The 15,717-nt window shown below is 34.7% G+C and overlaps 1 long non-coding RNA gene across 6 annotated transcripts in view; it reads left to right on the top strand.

Annotated features, from left to right (window-relative positions):
* Positions 1 to 9,771: 9,771 nt before the first annotated feature.
* Gm31409 overlaps positions 9,772 to 15,717 on the top strand; it is a 42,322-nt gene continuing 36,376 nt past the window's right edge. For all 6 annotated transcript variants that reach the window (XR_001779259.2, XR_871007.3, XR_871006.3 and 3 more), the window contains exon 1: positions 9,772 to 9,903. This is a non-coding gene — a long non-coding RNA (predicted gene, 31409). The remainder of the gene's footprint in view (positions 9,904 to 15,717) is intronic.

The raw sequence follows: 15,717 nt of genomic DNA, 5'->3' as shown, positions 1-15,717 counted from the left end.
AGATGAAGTAGCCATTCTAATATCGAATAAAATTGATTTTTAACCTAAAGTTATCAAAAAAGATAAGAAGGGACACATCATACTCATCAAAGGTAAAATCTACCATGATGAACTCTTAATTCTGAACATCTATGCTCCAAATGCAAGGGCATTCACATTCATTAAATAAACTTTGCTAAAGCTCAAGGCATACATTGTACCTTATAGAATAATAGTGGGAGATTTCATACCCAACTCTCATCAATGGAGAGATAATGGAAACAGAAATTAACAGAGACACAGTGAAACTAACAAAAATTATGAAGCAAATGGATTTAACAGATAGCCTTAGAGCATTTTATTCTAAAACAAAAGAACATACCTTCTTCTCAGCACCTCAGGATACCTTCTCCAAAACTGCCCATATAATCAGTCACAAAACAGGCCCGGGCAGATATAAGAAGATTGAAATAATCCCATGCATCCTATCAGATCATCACTGACTAAGGCTGGTCTTTAATAACAACAAAAATAAGAGAAATCCCACATACACATGTAAGGTGAAGAACACTCTACTCAATGATAACTTGGTCAAGGAAGGAATAAAGAAAGAAATTAAAGACTTTTTAGAGTTTAATGAAAATGAAGCCACAATATACCCAAACTTAAGGGACACAATGAAAGCATTTCTAAGAGGAAAACTCATAGCTCTGAGTACGTCCAAAAGGAAGCTAGAGAGAGCATATACTACCAGCTTAACAACACACCTGAAAGCTCTTGAACAAAAAGAAGCAAATACATCCAATAGGAGTAGATGGCAGGAAATAATCAAACTCTGTTGAAATCAACCAAGTAGAAACAAAAAGAACTATTAAAAGAATCAACCAAACCAGGATCTAATAATTTGAGAAAAATCAAAAGGATAGATAAACCCTTAGCCAAACTAACTAAAGAGCACAGAGACAGTAGCCAAATCAACACAATCAGAAATGAAAAGGGAGTCATAACAAAGGAAACTGAGGAAATCCAGAAAATCATCAGGTCCTACTACAAAAGCCTATGTTCAACAAAACTGGAAAATCTGAATGAAATGGACAATTTTCTAGACAGATACTAGATCCCAAAGTTAAATCAGGATCACATAAATGACCTAAACAGTCTCATAAACCATAAAGAAATAGAAGCAGTCACTAATAGTTGCCTAACCAAAAAAAAAAAAAAAAAAAAAAAAAAAAAGCCCAGTACCAGATGGGCATAGTGCAAAGTTCTCTCAGAACTTCAAAGAAGAACTAATGCCAATACTCTTCAAACTATTCCACCAAATAGAAAGAGAAGGAACACTATCGAATTTGTTCTAAGAAGCCACAGTTACACTGATACCTAAGCCACAAAAAGTCCCAACAAAGAAAGAGAACTTCAGACCAATTTCCCTTATGAATATGGATGCAAAAATCCTCAATAAAATGCTTGCAAACTGAATCCAAGAACACATCAAAATGATCATCCATTATGAACAAGTAGGCTTCATCCCAGGGATGCAGGAATGGTTTAATATATGGAATCCATCAAGGTAATCCACTATATAAGCAAACTAAAAAAAAAATCACATGTTTATTTCATTAGATGCTGAGAAAGCATTTGACAAAACCCAACACCCCCATCATGACAAAAGTCTTGGAAAGATCAAGAGTCCAAGGCCCATACCTAATCATAGTAAAAGCATATATAGCAAACAAGTAGCCAACATCAAACTAAATGGAGAAAACTTGAAGCAATCCCACTAAAATCAGGAACTAGATAAGGCTGTCCACTCTCCCCTACCTGTTCAATATAGTACTCAAAGTACTAGCCAGAGCAATTAAACAATAATAGAAGGTCAAAGGGATACAAATTGGAAAGGAAGAAGTCAAAATATCGCTATTTGCAGATGATATGATCATATACTTAAATGACCCCAAAAGTCCCACCAGAGAACTCCTAAATATGATAAACAATTTCAGCAAAGTAGGTGGATATAAAATGAACTCAAATATATCAGTGGCCTTTCCCTACTCAAAGAAGAAACAGGCTGAGAAACTAGGGGAACAACACCTTTCACAATAGTCACAAACAACATAAAATATCTCCATGTGACTCTAACTAAACAAGTGAAAAATCTGTATGCCAAGAATTTCAAGTCTCTGATGAAAGAAATCGAAAATCTCAGAAGATGGAAAGATCTCCCATGCTTATGAATTGGTAGGATTAATATAGTAAAAGTGGCCATCTTGCCAAAAGTGGTCTACAGATTCAATGAAATCTGATTAAAATTACAACTAAATTCTTCATAGAATTAGAAAGAGCAATTTCCAAATTCATCTTTTCTAACAACAACAAAAACAAAAAACAAAAAACAAAAAACAAAAAACAAAAAACAAAAAACAGGATAGTGAAAACTACTCCCAACAACAAAAGAACTTCTGGGGGAATCACTATCCCTGACCTCAAGTTGTAGTACAGAGCAATCTTGATAAAAAACTGAATGGTATTGGTACAGTGACAGGCAGGTAGATCAATGGAATAGAATTAAAGACCAAGAAATGAACCCATACAACAATGGTCATTTGATCTTTTACAAAGGAGCTAAAACCATCCAGGGGGAAAAAAGACAGCATTTTCAACAAATGGTGCTGGTTTAACTGGTGGTTAGCATGCAGAAGAATGCAAATCAATCCATTCTCGTCTCCTTGTACAAAACTCAAATCCAAGTGGATCAAGGACCTTCACATAAAACCAGATACACCTATACTAAAATAAAAGAAAGTGGGGAAAATCCTAAATTACATGGGCACAGAGGAAAATTTCCTCAACTGAACACCAATAGCTTATGCTCTAAGATCAAGAATTGACAAATGAGACCTCATAAAATTGCAAAGCTGCTGTAAGGCAAAGGACACTGTCAATAGGACAAAATGGCAACCAACAGATTGGGAAAAGATCTTTACCAATCCTTCATCCAATAGAGGGCTAATATACAATATATAAAAAAACTCAAGAAGTTAGACTCCAGAGAAAAAAATAATCCTATTAAAAATGAGGTATAGAGCTATACAAAGAATTCTCAACTGAAGAATACTGAATGACTGAGAAGCACCTAAAGAATTGTTCAACATCCTATTTTAAAATTAGGTATTTATTTCATTTACATTTCCAATGCTATCCCAAAAGTCCCCCACATGCTCCCCCACCCACTCCCCTACCCACCCACTCCCACTTCTTGGACCTGGCGTTCCCCTGTACTGAGGCATATAAAATTTGCACAACCAATGGGCCTCTCTTTCCACTGATGGCCAACTAGGCCTTCTTCTGATACATATGCAGCTAGAGACATGAGCTCCAGGGGGTACTAGTTAGTTCATTTTGTTGTTCCACCTATAGGGTTGAAGTTCCCTTTAGTTCCTTGGGTACTTTCTCTAGCTCCTCCATTGGGGGCCCTGTGATCCATCCAATAGCAGACTCTGAGCATCCACTTAAGTGTTTGCTAGGACCCGGCATAGTCTCACAAGAGACAGCTATATCTGGGTCCTTTCAGCAATATCTTGCTAGTGTATTCAATGGTGTCAGCTTTGGAAGCTGATTATGGGATAGATCCTCGGATATGGCCGTCTCTAGATGGTCCATCCTTTTGTCTCAGCTCCAAACTTTGTCTCTGTAACTCCTTCCATGGGTGTTTTGTTCCCAGTTCTAAGAAGGGGCAAAGTGTCCGAATTTTGGTCTTTGTTCTTCTTGAGTTTCATGTGTTTTGCAAATTGTATCTTATATCTTGGGTATTCTAAGTTTCTGGGCTAATATCCACTTATCAACATCCTTAGTCATCAGGGAAATTCACATCAGAATGACCCTGAGATTCTACCTCACACCAGTCACAATGCCTAAGATAAAAAACTCAGGTGACAACAGATGCTGGTGAGGAAGTGGAGAAAGAGGAATAGTCCTCCATTGTTGGTGGGATTGTAAGCTGGTACAACCACTCTGGAAATCAGTTTGACGGTTCCTCAGAAAATAGTACTACTGGAAGATCCAGCAATACCTCTCCTGGGCATATGCCCAGAAGATGTTCCAACTTGTAATAGGGACACATGCTCCACTATGTTTATAGCAGCCTTATTTATAATAGCCAGAAGCTGGAAAGAACCCAGATGTCCCTCAACAGAGGAATGGATACAGAAAATGTGCTATATTTACACAATAGAATACCACTCAGCTGTTAAAAACAACCAATTCATGAAATTCTTAGGCAAATATCATCCTGACTGAAGTAACCCAGTCACAAAAGAACACACATGGTATGCACTCACTAATAGGTGGATATTAGCCCAGAATTTTAGGATACTCAAGATACAATTCACAGACCACTTGAAGCTCAAGAAGGAAGACTAACATGTGGATACTTTCTTCTTAGAAGGGGGATCAAAATAGCCATGGCACGAGATACAGAGACAGAGTGTGGAGCAGAAACTGAATGAAAGGCCATCAAGAGACTGTCCTAACTGGGGATCCATCCTCTATACAGTTACCAAACCCAGACACTATTGTGGGTGCCAACAAGTGCTTGCTGATAGGAGCCTGATATAGCTGTCTCCTGAGAGGCTCTGCTAGTGCCTCACAAATACAGAGGTAGATGCACACAGCCAACCATTGGACTGAGTACAGGGTTCCCAATGAAGAAGCTAGAGAATGAAACCAAGGAGCTGAAGGGGTTTGCTGCCCTATAGAAGAAAGAACAATATGAATCAACTAGTACCCCCCAGAGCTCATGGAGGGACTCATGGCTCCAGTTGCATATGTAGGAAAGGATGACCTAGTGGAGCATCATTGAGAGGAGAGGTCCCAGTGAAGGCTCAATGCCCCAGTGTACAGGAATGCCAGGATGGGGAAGAGGGAAGAGGGAGTAGGTGGGTTAGTGAACATGAGGAGGGAGTTTAGGTAGGGAGGTTTTCACAGGGAAAATGAGAAAATGTAAATAAAGAAAATATCTAATTAAAAAAAGACATGTAAATAAAGAAAATATCTAATAAAGAAAGATCAGAAAAAAAAAAAAAAAGAATTGCTCCTGAGTGTTTTGTAAGGACAAGTGGACATAAACTATACTTTCTCTTATTTATATTTTTCTTAAACAGAAAATATTTTTCTAGTATTTGTGTGTTTGTCTGTATGTGTGTGTATGTGTGTGTGTGTGTGTGTGTGTGTGTGTGTGTGTGTGTGTGTTGTGTATTTGTGGACATGCATGTCATAGTACAGTGTGGTGATCAAAGGACAATTTTGTTAATTTTATTGTCACATTCCATTTAAATGTGGGTACTTGGGGTCAAACTCAGGTTGTGAGATCATGTGATGGGTACCTTTATCCACTGAGTCTTCTCTCTGGTCTAAATCTATGCTTCCTAAATAATGCATTTAATAACTAAAGATGTATGTTACTGCCCTAATAACTTTATTATTTTAAAAATAATTATATTTGAGGTGAATTAATTTATATTTTTAATGATTTACTGAAATAAACATAATCAATTTTAATGTTAAGACTAAAAATTGTCAGAACAATGTGTTATCATAAGTCATGTTAATTTTCTAAATATGATGCAATCTTATTTTTTAGCCATCCTATCTAAGAACAGTTTGCTAACTATGTAGTATACATTTAGAATTTTGACTATTTTGATACAAACTGTGTTAAAAATATTACCTCTGACTTGAAATGTGTACTCCATATTGTAAAATAAACATCACACAAAATATACTGTCAGTGTTCTTTTTAAATTATAAACTGCAATAAATATCTTAAATTTTCTTTCAAATACATTTTTAAAACTTTATTTTTATTATTTTTTAGTTGTATGCACATTTGTATGTGGAGGGGTAGGGGATGGGGTGGAATATTCAACGAGTGCAGATGCCCACAAAGACCAGAAGAAGTTGGATCCCTTAGAACTGGAGTTAGAGGTGGTTCTGAGCAGCCTGATCATGATGCTTGGGTCTCAACCCAATCCTCCTGAAGAATTATAGTTGTTCTTCACTTCCAAGCCATCTCTCTAGCCCCTTTATAATATCATGTACATACTTTTATTCTACTTCTCTAAATATTATTTTGCAATTGAATTTCTTATTCAACTTCTATGACTATTTTATGACCTTCTCAATATTTTGTTCATTCCAGAGGAGGTCCTATTAGAAGCTCAGAGTTGGTTAGGAAGAAGCGGTGCATGACCTGCCCTTAAAGAAGAATGGAACTATGACCTACTTCAAAAAGCTCTCAGCCATCAAGCAGAGTCTAGAACCAACCCAGATACATGTCAGCCTGTTTATACAGTTTCTCTCTCAACCACAAAGTTCTTTCATGATGCTCAGATCTCAGGATCTTGTATATTTTATTCCTTTGGCTCTTAGGGCATTCTAAAGTAGAAAAGGAGCTGAAGGAAGCAGTCAGTGGGTGGAATATAAACAACAACAAGAAAAACAGAAGGGCTACTTTTCAATTTTCACTTTAATGGCACTGGGAAAATAGGAGAAAAAAATCAGTTCTAAGGAATTTTGGCCCAAATTAAGCTTTAAGCCTTAAAAATTACTATAAAATCAAGCATCACCTCACTTCCTGCTACAAACAGAAGAAAACAAACCTTGCAGCCAGGACAGCAGGAACCTGGCTTTGTGAAATTGCAATCAGAGCGGCTGCTCTGAGCAGCCAGGATGGCTCTCAAGTGCTTATCTGGGAGCTTGCCACACCATGAGGCTTTCAACTGAGTTAGCTCACACCCCCTTCCAAGATGAAATCTGTCTTCTATGAGGAACCTTCAGCACCATAAGGGTGATAAACCCAAACAAAAGCATCCTTTCGCCCCAAATCCTATTATGAATTAAATGCATTTTAAAATTGGATATCATTGAGCTTTGCCTATTTTGCAGTCAGATGCAGAAAGTTATTATATACTTAGGGGTCTTGTTTGCCCCATGCTAATCACACAAATATAAAATTTATAGTACATTATCCTTTAAAATTTATAATGGACATGGAAATGTGGAGTAAAGGCTCACATGACCTCAGAATAATAAAAATTCTTTCCTACAACTGAGCTTCTTGGCAATAATCATACGAAATGACAAACATGACGACCGTTCAGACAACATCAGGACAATTGGGATCAAATTTATTACTCTCTTTTAAAATAATACTATATTTGAAAATCTTAAAATAGTAAACTAATCCTCTTAGTATGTCAACTTCAAGTTTTCTTCTAAGGTTTCCATAGAATTCAGTTTTCTAAGAATTAAACTCAGATAGAAGTGTTTTTTTTTTTTTTTTAAAGAAAACTAATTTAGCAATACAACTTTGAAGTTTTGGGAAATAATTTTTAAATTGCTTGCTGTTTAATTTGGTCAGATTTAAAAATCAGTGGAAATGTTGAAGTACTTAATTTTTCTGCACGAAGACCACAGTGTATCCAATGCTTAGATTTTGTAACATTAAAGAAACTAAAGATCTGTTGAAGATACTTTTTAGACGACAAAAATTTTTAGCTAGAATAAATAATGTCTACACATAAGAGTAAATTATTAATTTTATACTGGAAGTTACATCTACAGGCAAATAACTGAAAAAGTGGTCTCTCCAGTTTTTACCTTCCCTTTCATGTGACTGAGTGTAAAAAGATGAAAGGATGGCTTTTGTGTTTACATCTGGAGTATAAAAGCAGCTCAGTATGAGAAAGGGACATTCCATGAAATACTATGTCAGAAACATTCTCAGTCAGAATTCCAGGAATAGCAAGATGTTAAATAGATAATTAAAATGTCTTCAAGGTTTAAACCATGGGGACTTAGGGTTTTAATCATGTGGTGTATATTCATCAGAAGTTTTACTTTCATCTTGGTCAGATTTTGATGCTGTCTTTGGGGGGAAAAAAAACCAAACTCTGTGCTTTCAAAATTCTTTGGTTTGATCAGATTTGATATTAGCATGCTTGGCTCAAATAGCTATCATTTCATTAGATGGCTGGCAGAAGCCTTCAGCAGTGCTGTCTTGCAGAAGCGTAATGGGCTTCTTCACTGCTGATGAAATTGGAAAGCTGTGGGAACTTCTGTGTCTTGGTAGAGAGATTGTGTTACTCAATGGCATAAGACTTTCTTTCCCTGGGAAGAAATTCAACAGAAGATTGCAGCTAATCACAGCTTTATGTCTAATAATTTTTCTTCCTAGTAATTTTGTTTAAGTAATGCAAAAGAGTATGACATTAGAAAGTGGTGAAATGAATAAAAGACTATTTCATATGTTGTAACATTTATGTTTTCAAAGATCCAAAGCTTGGTAGGTTACCACTTTAGAGATTCTGTCTTCCGTGATCCTGTTTTCTGTTCATTTTATTACTGCACTCCTCTGCATCTGCACACGTCCCACATATCACTGATAACTAGACATCGACATTAATCAAAAAGAATATTCTAATGCCTTTATATAATATCAGCTTAGCACTGAAATGTGTTTTTAAGGTAGATGTAATATGGTAGTACATAACTTGAGATAGTAAGAATGATCAGAAGTTCACTAAGAATTTTATAAAAACCCTCATAGTATTTTTGTTCACCTAAGCAATATATATATAGATAGCTAGATATCTAGCTAGATAGCTAGATAGGTAGATATAGATATAGATATAGATGTTATAGATATAGATGATATAGATATAGATATAGATGATATAGATATAGATGATATAGATATAGATATAGATGATATAGATATAGATATAGGTATAGATTGAAGTTTTAGTCTTTCTTAATATTTTGAATTATAAAAGAACAGACATTCTTCAAATTCTCTTGAATTAGTACATTTTGTAAGATTTACATATTTATTGATTTTCCTGTTAATGGAAATTAAATTCATTATAGAATCAAATGTGTCAGGCAATTGAAACATTTCAAAATCCTCCACCAGTTACACAAAGAAATTAATTTGTTTAGCTTGTTTGTTACAAAAAGAGAGGAGAGGGATAGAAAACTACTATCTGTAGAACTGTTTTTTTGTTCACAAGTTTAGTGAAACTGCAGGTAGTATTTACACCTCCGTTCAGTTGCTTCACTGCACACACAGGTGAAGAACTCAGTCTCTGGAGCCTCTGGGGCAGGGTTATTGTTTGGTAGTAAAGCAAAAAACCTTCATGAATAAGATAATTGGTAGAGTAATATTAATTAAATCTAGAGAATGTAACTGAGCCTTTTAAAAACATTCACAAACATAATCTGATTTTTCATATTTAATAATGTGTGTTCAAATGTAAAACTCTCTAAAGTGTGCTTTAATGCCATATAAATGTAAATCCATATTTTAAATTGTATAGTGAATAACATGCTATGAAAACATATATTAAAAATTAATGTAGGTAGAATTGAATTGAAGCCTAAAATTTTGATTTGTATTTTTGATCAAACCATTCATTCCAAACTTTAAACATTGTCTGGAAACCTGAAGCAAACGAGTTTTTTATTGACAATGTTGTCTTTGACATTAGGTTTCTAATCTTGTCAATAACAAAGCTGATTCACTTGAGGACTTGGGGTTCTTACTTGAACATTTAAAAACCCGAGACCCTCAGCTGTCTTAGAAAAGCATCCTGATTAGAAAGGACTTAAACGGTTAGGTAATTATTATATATGTATGATAAATGTAAACATAGTACAGACAATGAAAACAGTTAAAAATCATCAGATGCCCCACCCGATCCCCCAAAAGACTGTCCGTTTGGGTTGCCTTGGCATTTCCAGGATGAAGGGTTCAGTTTCATTCTGATGCCTGCCAAAGGTTCACGATGTCCTTGAGCAGTCCAATGTTGAAGCCTCTCCGGATCAGCTGTGATGACACTGCCGTCAGTCTGTCCACAGTCCTCAGAGGTAGGCCTGCCTCCATTCTCTGACTCGCCATCAAAATCTTCCTAATGTCAGAAAAAGCGTCTCACTTTATCTATTTCCACCCAAACACCCAAAACTGTGTTTCGATTCTTTATAAAAATCTCTTTCACTATGAAGTTTTAAAGATATCTTTGGCTTAACAACAATTAGACCTAAAGATCCTAATGCAATTTCTGTTTAAATGAATATGTTATTGCATTTCAATTTCATTGTATTTAGTCTAGGAATAAAAAAACAGGCCAGAGGGTGTTCTGGGGAAAAGTGCACAGGCAGGCACGCACGCACACACGCACACACACACACACACACACACACACACACACACACACACACACACACTCTCTCTCTCTCTCTCTCTCTGAGCAAAATTTTATTAAGCAAAATGACATTGGGAAAGCCGTGACTTTTCATCAATATGAAGCACATGTTTAATTGACTTTATTTACAATAATTAATGGACTAAACTTAAAATTTTTAATAAAACGTCATTCATATGTAAATAAGTCAAAATATATTTTCTCACAAACTTTTATTCAATCACTTTGTCATAGCAATTTACTATAATTTCAAATATATTTTAGTTAATGTTAATGAAAAGTAAAATTAGTGTATTACCCTTCAGCACTTCTACCTCAAATCAGGAACTGTAAATATCTAAGCTTGAATATTTAAAGCAGAAACTCATTCATAGTAATCAACGTAATTTTTATTTTGCCTTTTTGAGAAATGATCTAAATACTCAATCATTTAGGAATCGAGATTATAATTAAAGCAGTATGCAATTTAATGTTAATCAGGAATTATGACTTACAGTAGTAAGTAAAAAGATTCAAGTGACTTCCAAACAACAGAAAGAAATCTGAGAACAATCATTTAATAAAGGCTATTTTGCCTGGTAGGAAAAGATTGTTAGTTGTAAAAAGAAACCTTTTAAACTAATATGATGAGGTGCATGTAAAAATTAATATTATGCTCTAATGTTCTCTCTAGTGAGCAGCCTGGGTTGATTTATTCATTTAGGTAATTATGTTCAGCAATATTAGTAATTCACTGTTAAATTGAATTTGGAGAACACACAATAAATTGAAACTGTAGTCATCTTTCTTTCTCACTATGTAACAAACAGAGATGTATTGATGTTAGTTCTGAGTGTGCTACATAAGTTAAATTCCCTAGACTGCAATTTGATCAGAAAGCTTTAGACATTTACTTGAGCTATGTGAGGCGTCTGCCATTGGATGGCAGTAAAATTCTGCATCAATCACTTTAAGCAAAGGGAAACTGGGAAAATAATAGGGCTTTCCTTTTATTATTTAACAGCAGAATGCTGCTTTAAAAGGCAAAGCTCAGGGGGTTGTGTATATTGCAGTATTACCAACTAATTCTTTAAAGTGTTTTCTCCTCCTGTTCATTAAAAAGGTGATGCAATTTTGCCAGAATCATTTTAATATTTCTTTATGGCAACAGATTGAGTTCTTGCTTTTCTCTTAAATAATAGAATACTTATTTTCTGTTTTAAAATGACATTAATAAAATAAAATTAACAAATGCATGTGATTTAAACCCCTTGGGCATTATCAATGTCTAAATCATTTTGTGACTCTGGAGCATGTTTGTGTTTTCTTTCTGTTCAGGCCTCCAGAGTCAGACTTATTTAAGTGCCGTGAACATAACAATGGATAGGAGATGTTTTTAACAATTTAGACATGAAACAAAACTGGAAAAATCACCCAGTAAACTATGCAGAAGGTGACAATCCAGCCAATGAAATCTTTCAGTCTGAACAAAACACGAAGAGTCAATGTTTTCCCATCAGGTTTTACAGATAATGCTGAATTTCTGGCCTTAAGATTTCTGGGGGGAAACTCACAGAGGATAAGTCTGAAGGAAACCATCCCTTATTGTAATTCCATTGTACTCATCATACAAAATTAGCAGCCATAGACAGTACACAGAGCGAATAAACTGAGTTTTGTCTCAAATGTGTCAAATAAAGCAACACTTGTTTTCTTCTCCTTCCATTTATATTTCTACTTGGTCAGATGTTGATATCTTCAATTCCAATTTATTTGGCAATAAAATGAACCAGTATTTTTTTTTCAGGAAATATTCAGGGTGGTCTAACACAATCTGGGGGCTATTAATCAGGATTTCCTGGGATCAAACCACAGACTTCTCTGCGATTTATCTTCTCTCTCACTTTATGTGTAAAGTCTATTAAAAGTTTATAGTCTTCCAAAGATCATATTAGGCATTAAAATTCAGGCATCTCATTCCTGCTGCAAAGATTGTTAGAAGAAAAGAAAATAAATGAGTTATCACGAATCCATTCTCATCATGAGGAGTGTAAAAGCACGCACAGTGGAACAATATTCATTTATTTTTACGACAATGCTTAGGAAGAGAAAAAAAGGAAGTGGAATAAACCCAGAGATATGTAGTGTTATCACTTCAATGCAGGGGTGGTGAGTAAGCTAGGGTAGATGTTTAACATACAGAAAAGGGTGTGTGTGTGTGTGTGTGTGTGTGTGTGTGTGTGTGTGTGTGTGAGTGTGTTGAAATGCATGATTTTTACAGATTCTGAGTGATTTAATTAACAAGTTTATTGCTTATCAAAAATTGATTTAAATTTTATTTGAATTGCTCTTTTTCCATATTTAAAAAAATCCATAATAAATTTTTAGAATATAAAAGACATTTTTTTCTTTATGTGGGATTAACATGGTTGAAAAAATAAAAATGAATTTCAAATCTCTATAAAGAATATCAACAGTAAAAAAAGCAACCAATTAAATTATTTTATTTTTTGCAAATTGTAATTATATATATATATATATATATAACCTAAACCAAAAGTGCATTTTAATATTGATTCAATGATCAATATAAATTCAAAGAATAAGTCAATGTTACTCTGAAATCCAAGTGAGTTTTTGTGTCCTTATCATGTCAATTTGAAGTTATTATGAATGAACTGTTACATTTTTGCATACAGTATCACAATGTGAAGAAATTCAATTTGTATATTATCAAATTATTTCTAAAATTTAATATTAAAACTATTGCAAATACCTGTTTTTCTCTATACGAATATCACAAAACTTGCCACAGATCTTTGAAGAAATTATTTGGCTCCATCCTGCTTTAACAAGTGGATCTTCTTGAATAAACAATGAAAGCAATATATACCAAAAAAATTCATAAAACCTCATAACCATTGAAACATTTGATGTATGTTTTACTGCCTTTTGGTAGATATTTATTCACCCTGCATCAGATTTATTAAGCCTATATTCAGTATCCACACACTAGTATTGAAATTTCTTGGTAATAAAATTGGCCTTGACACTCATTGTGTGACCTTGAGTTTACTTACCAATCTATGACTTCATTTTTCACTCACTTTAAAAATGTATAAAAATTATATAACAATTTGCAGTTATAAGATAAATTAAATTTTACATATTAATATTCTATACAGTAATGCCCTAGTAAAAATAGCATGATCATTATTATTATCTGCCGAGAATATGAAGGGAAAAATGCCAAGTTTCTTATAAAATCTGGCTAGCTGAGTGTTCTGTGGCTAGTACATGCCAAGCACTAGACATACTGAATGCTTGCTTCAAGCCAAGTCTGGGAGAATTATGATTACAATGCAGTAGAGTAAATTAAGTGATGGTACCTTGCTTTAGTTAGTAAAGAGAGAGACACCGTTTCTAGCTTCTGCATTGACAGATTTGGTTAGTAGAAGAGAAATTATCAAAGAGGTCTTCAATTCACCTGATCTTCAAGAATAGGTGACAACCAAGGGGGAGAAGGATGATAACCGCAAGCATTGAGAATAATCTGTGCAGAAGCATCAGAGAGGATTTGAAATTCACCCCATGATACATACAATACCACCCGTATGCACATGGACTTTCATTGCAGTCAAATTTGACTTGGTCAGTTAATTTGGTATGCAAAAGGCCAGGTGTGGTTACATATGCCTATGAATCTGGGGAATAGAGGCTGTTAGACCAGGAGGTCAAGCTCAGATTGGCTACATATAAAAATGGAGGCTAGTCTGGGCTATGAGATCTTACCAAAGCAAAAGCAGAAAAAATAAACTGATACATAGATTAACCAATGGCTAGACAGTTGTGGGCATTTAAACAAATCATATGTACATTTAAAGCCAGAAACACAGTCAATAAAATGTTGTTATGTAATTTTTACAACAATAAAAATGACATGCTTATATTAAAATTACTTTCTGATGCATGTACCTATTTGATAATACCTCTCTTGCGTCATCATATCAACAACAACAAAAAAGGAACAATAGAAAAGTCATACATAAGCAAATCAAATATTAACAAAGAAAGCCAGGCATGGTGCTTCATGCTTTTAATCCCAATATCAGCGAAGCAGAGGCAGGAAAATCTCTGTGAATTCAAGGCCAGCCAGGTCTGCACTGTGAACTCCAGGCCAGCCAAGGCTGCATAATGAGACCCCAAATGTTAACAAAGAATATTAACAAAGATAGACTTCTAAAATGCACGTGAAAACTATATTTTGTTTATAGAGATCTATATTAGAAGCATTAAGTTAGAAAGTAAGTACAGAATTAAAATCAATCAGCTAAAATATCCTACCACTTGAATATAAATACCATGAAAGAAAGGAACCAACCAAGTAAGCACAAGAGTGTCCAATGAAGCTGGGCAGAGGTGGCACATGCCTTTATTCCCAGCACTTGGGAGGAAGAGCAGGAGGATTGCTGAGTTCGAGGCCAGCCTGGTCTTCAGAGTGAGCCAGGACAGCCAGGGCTATACAGAGAAACACTGTCTCAAACAACAACAACAACAACAACAAAACAAAAATCAAACAAACAAACAAAAAGAGAGTGTCCAATGAAGAGTGGAAAAAAAGAGTAGAAAAATATAAAGGAAATATGGTGCTAATTTGGGAGAAAGTATGCTTATATACTAATATTATATTTAGTAACAGGGATTATATATTAATATATTAACAGGGATTAACTATTAATTAGATGATAATAATTAAAAGATGGAAACTATGACTACAAAAATATTTAATTCAAATATTCATGAAGTAACAAAATGACTTAATTCAAAGATAGAAATGAGATGAAAGATTGGACTCTATCACAGAATAGCTTCCTCATATCCAGAATTCATAAAACTTGAAGGTTTGTCTGCTGTTAAAATTGAAAAGAAAATTATGTTTACTTACCAAATGTATATTTTCTTTTGCTCTTTGTTGTAAGGAACCTAAAGCTTCATTCGTGCTAGGCAATTACTCTTCTACTGAGCCATAAAAGCCCTAGATTTTCTTCCAATTTTTAGTTTTAGCCAGGGTCTAAGTTACTGAAACAGATCTTATACATATAATCCTCCTACCTCGGCCTCCTCTAGAGCCGTGATTACAGTCTCTCACCGTCAGGTCTTATTCACAAAATATTTTAAACACACACACAAATAGGACAAGAATTTTGAGTTTCAGTTCTGTATTTCATGAGAGGATATGTTTTAAACAAGACATCAACAAGGATGTGGACTTTGATCAGAGTGTTTAGAAAGGTTATTTAAAAGTAATGTCTAGGATGATGCCGTAACATTTGAAAGATTATAATCTTGATTTTCAAATGTAATGCAGTTGAAAAACATGGGAAGGGTTGAGGATAGAGTCCTGAATGCTGAAGCACTTCTGGGCACTGCATATGCATTTCAAATGACAAGAGTAAGTAAAGGGGATGTAATAGGGACCCAGCAGAAGGCAGGTCTTTAC

The sequence above is a fragment of the Mus musculus genome, chromosome 9 (genome assembly GCF_000001635.26).
Source record: "Mus musculus strain C57BL/6J chromosome 9, GRCm38.p6 C57BL/6J".
NCBI classification, from domain to species: domain Eukaryota; kingdom Metazoa; phylum Chordata; class Mammalia; order Rodentia; family Muridae; genus Mus; species Mus musculus.
The sequence above is the reverse complement of the archived record's forward strand: the minus strand, read 5'-3'. Positions and strand labels throughout refer to the sequence as shown.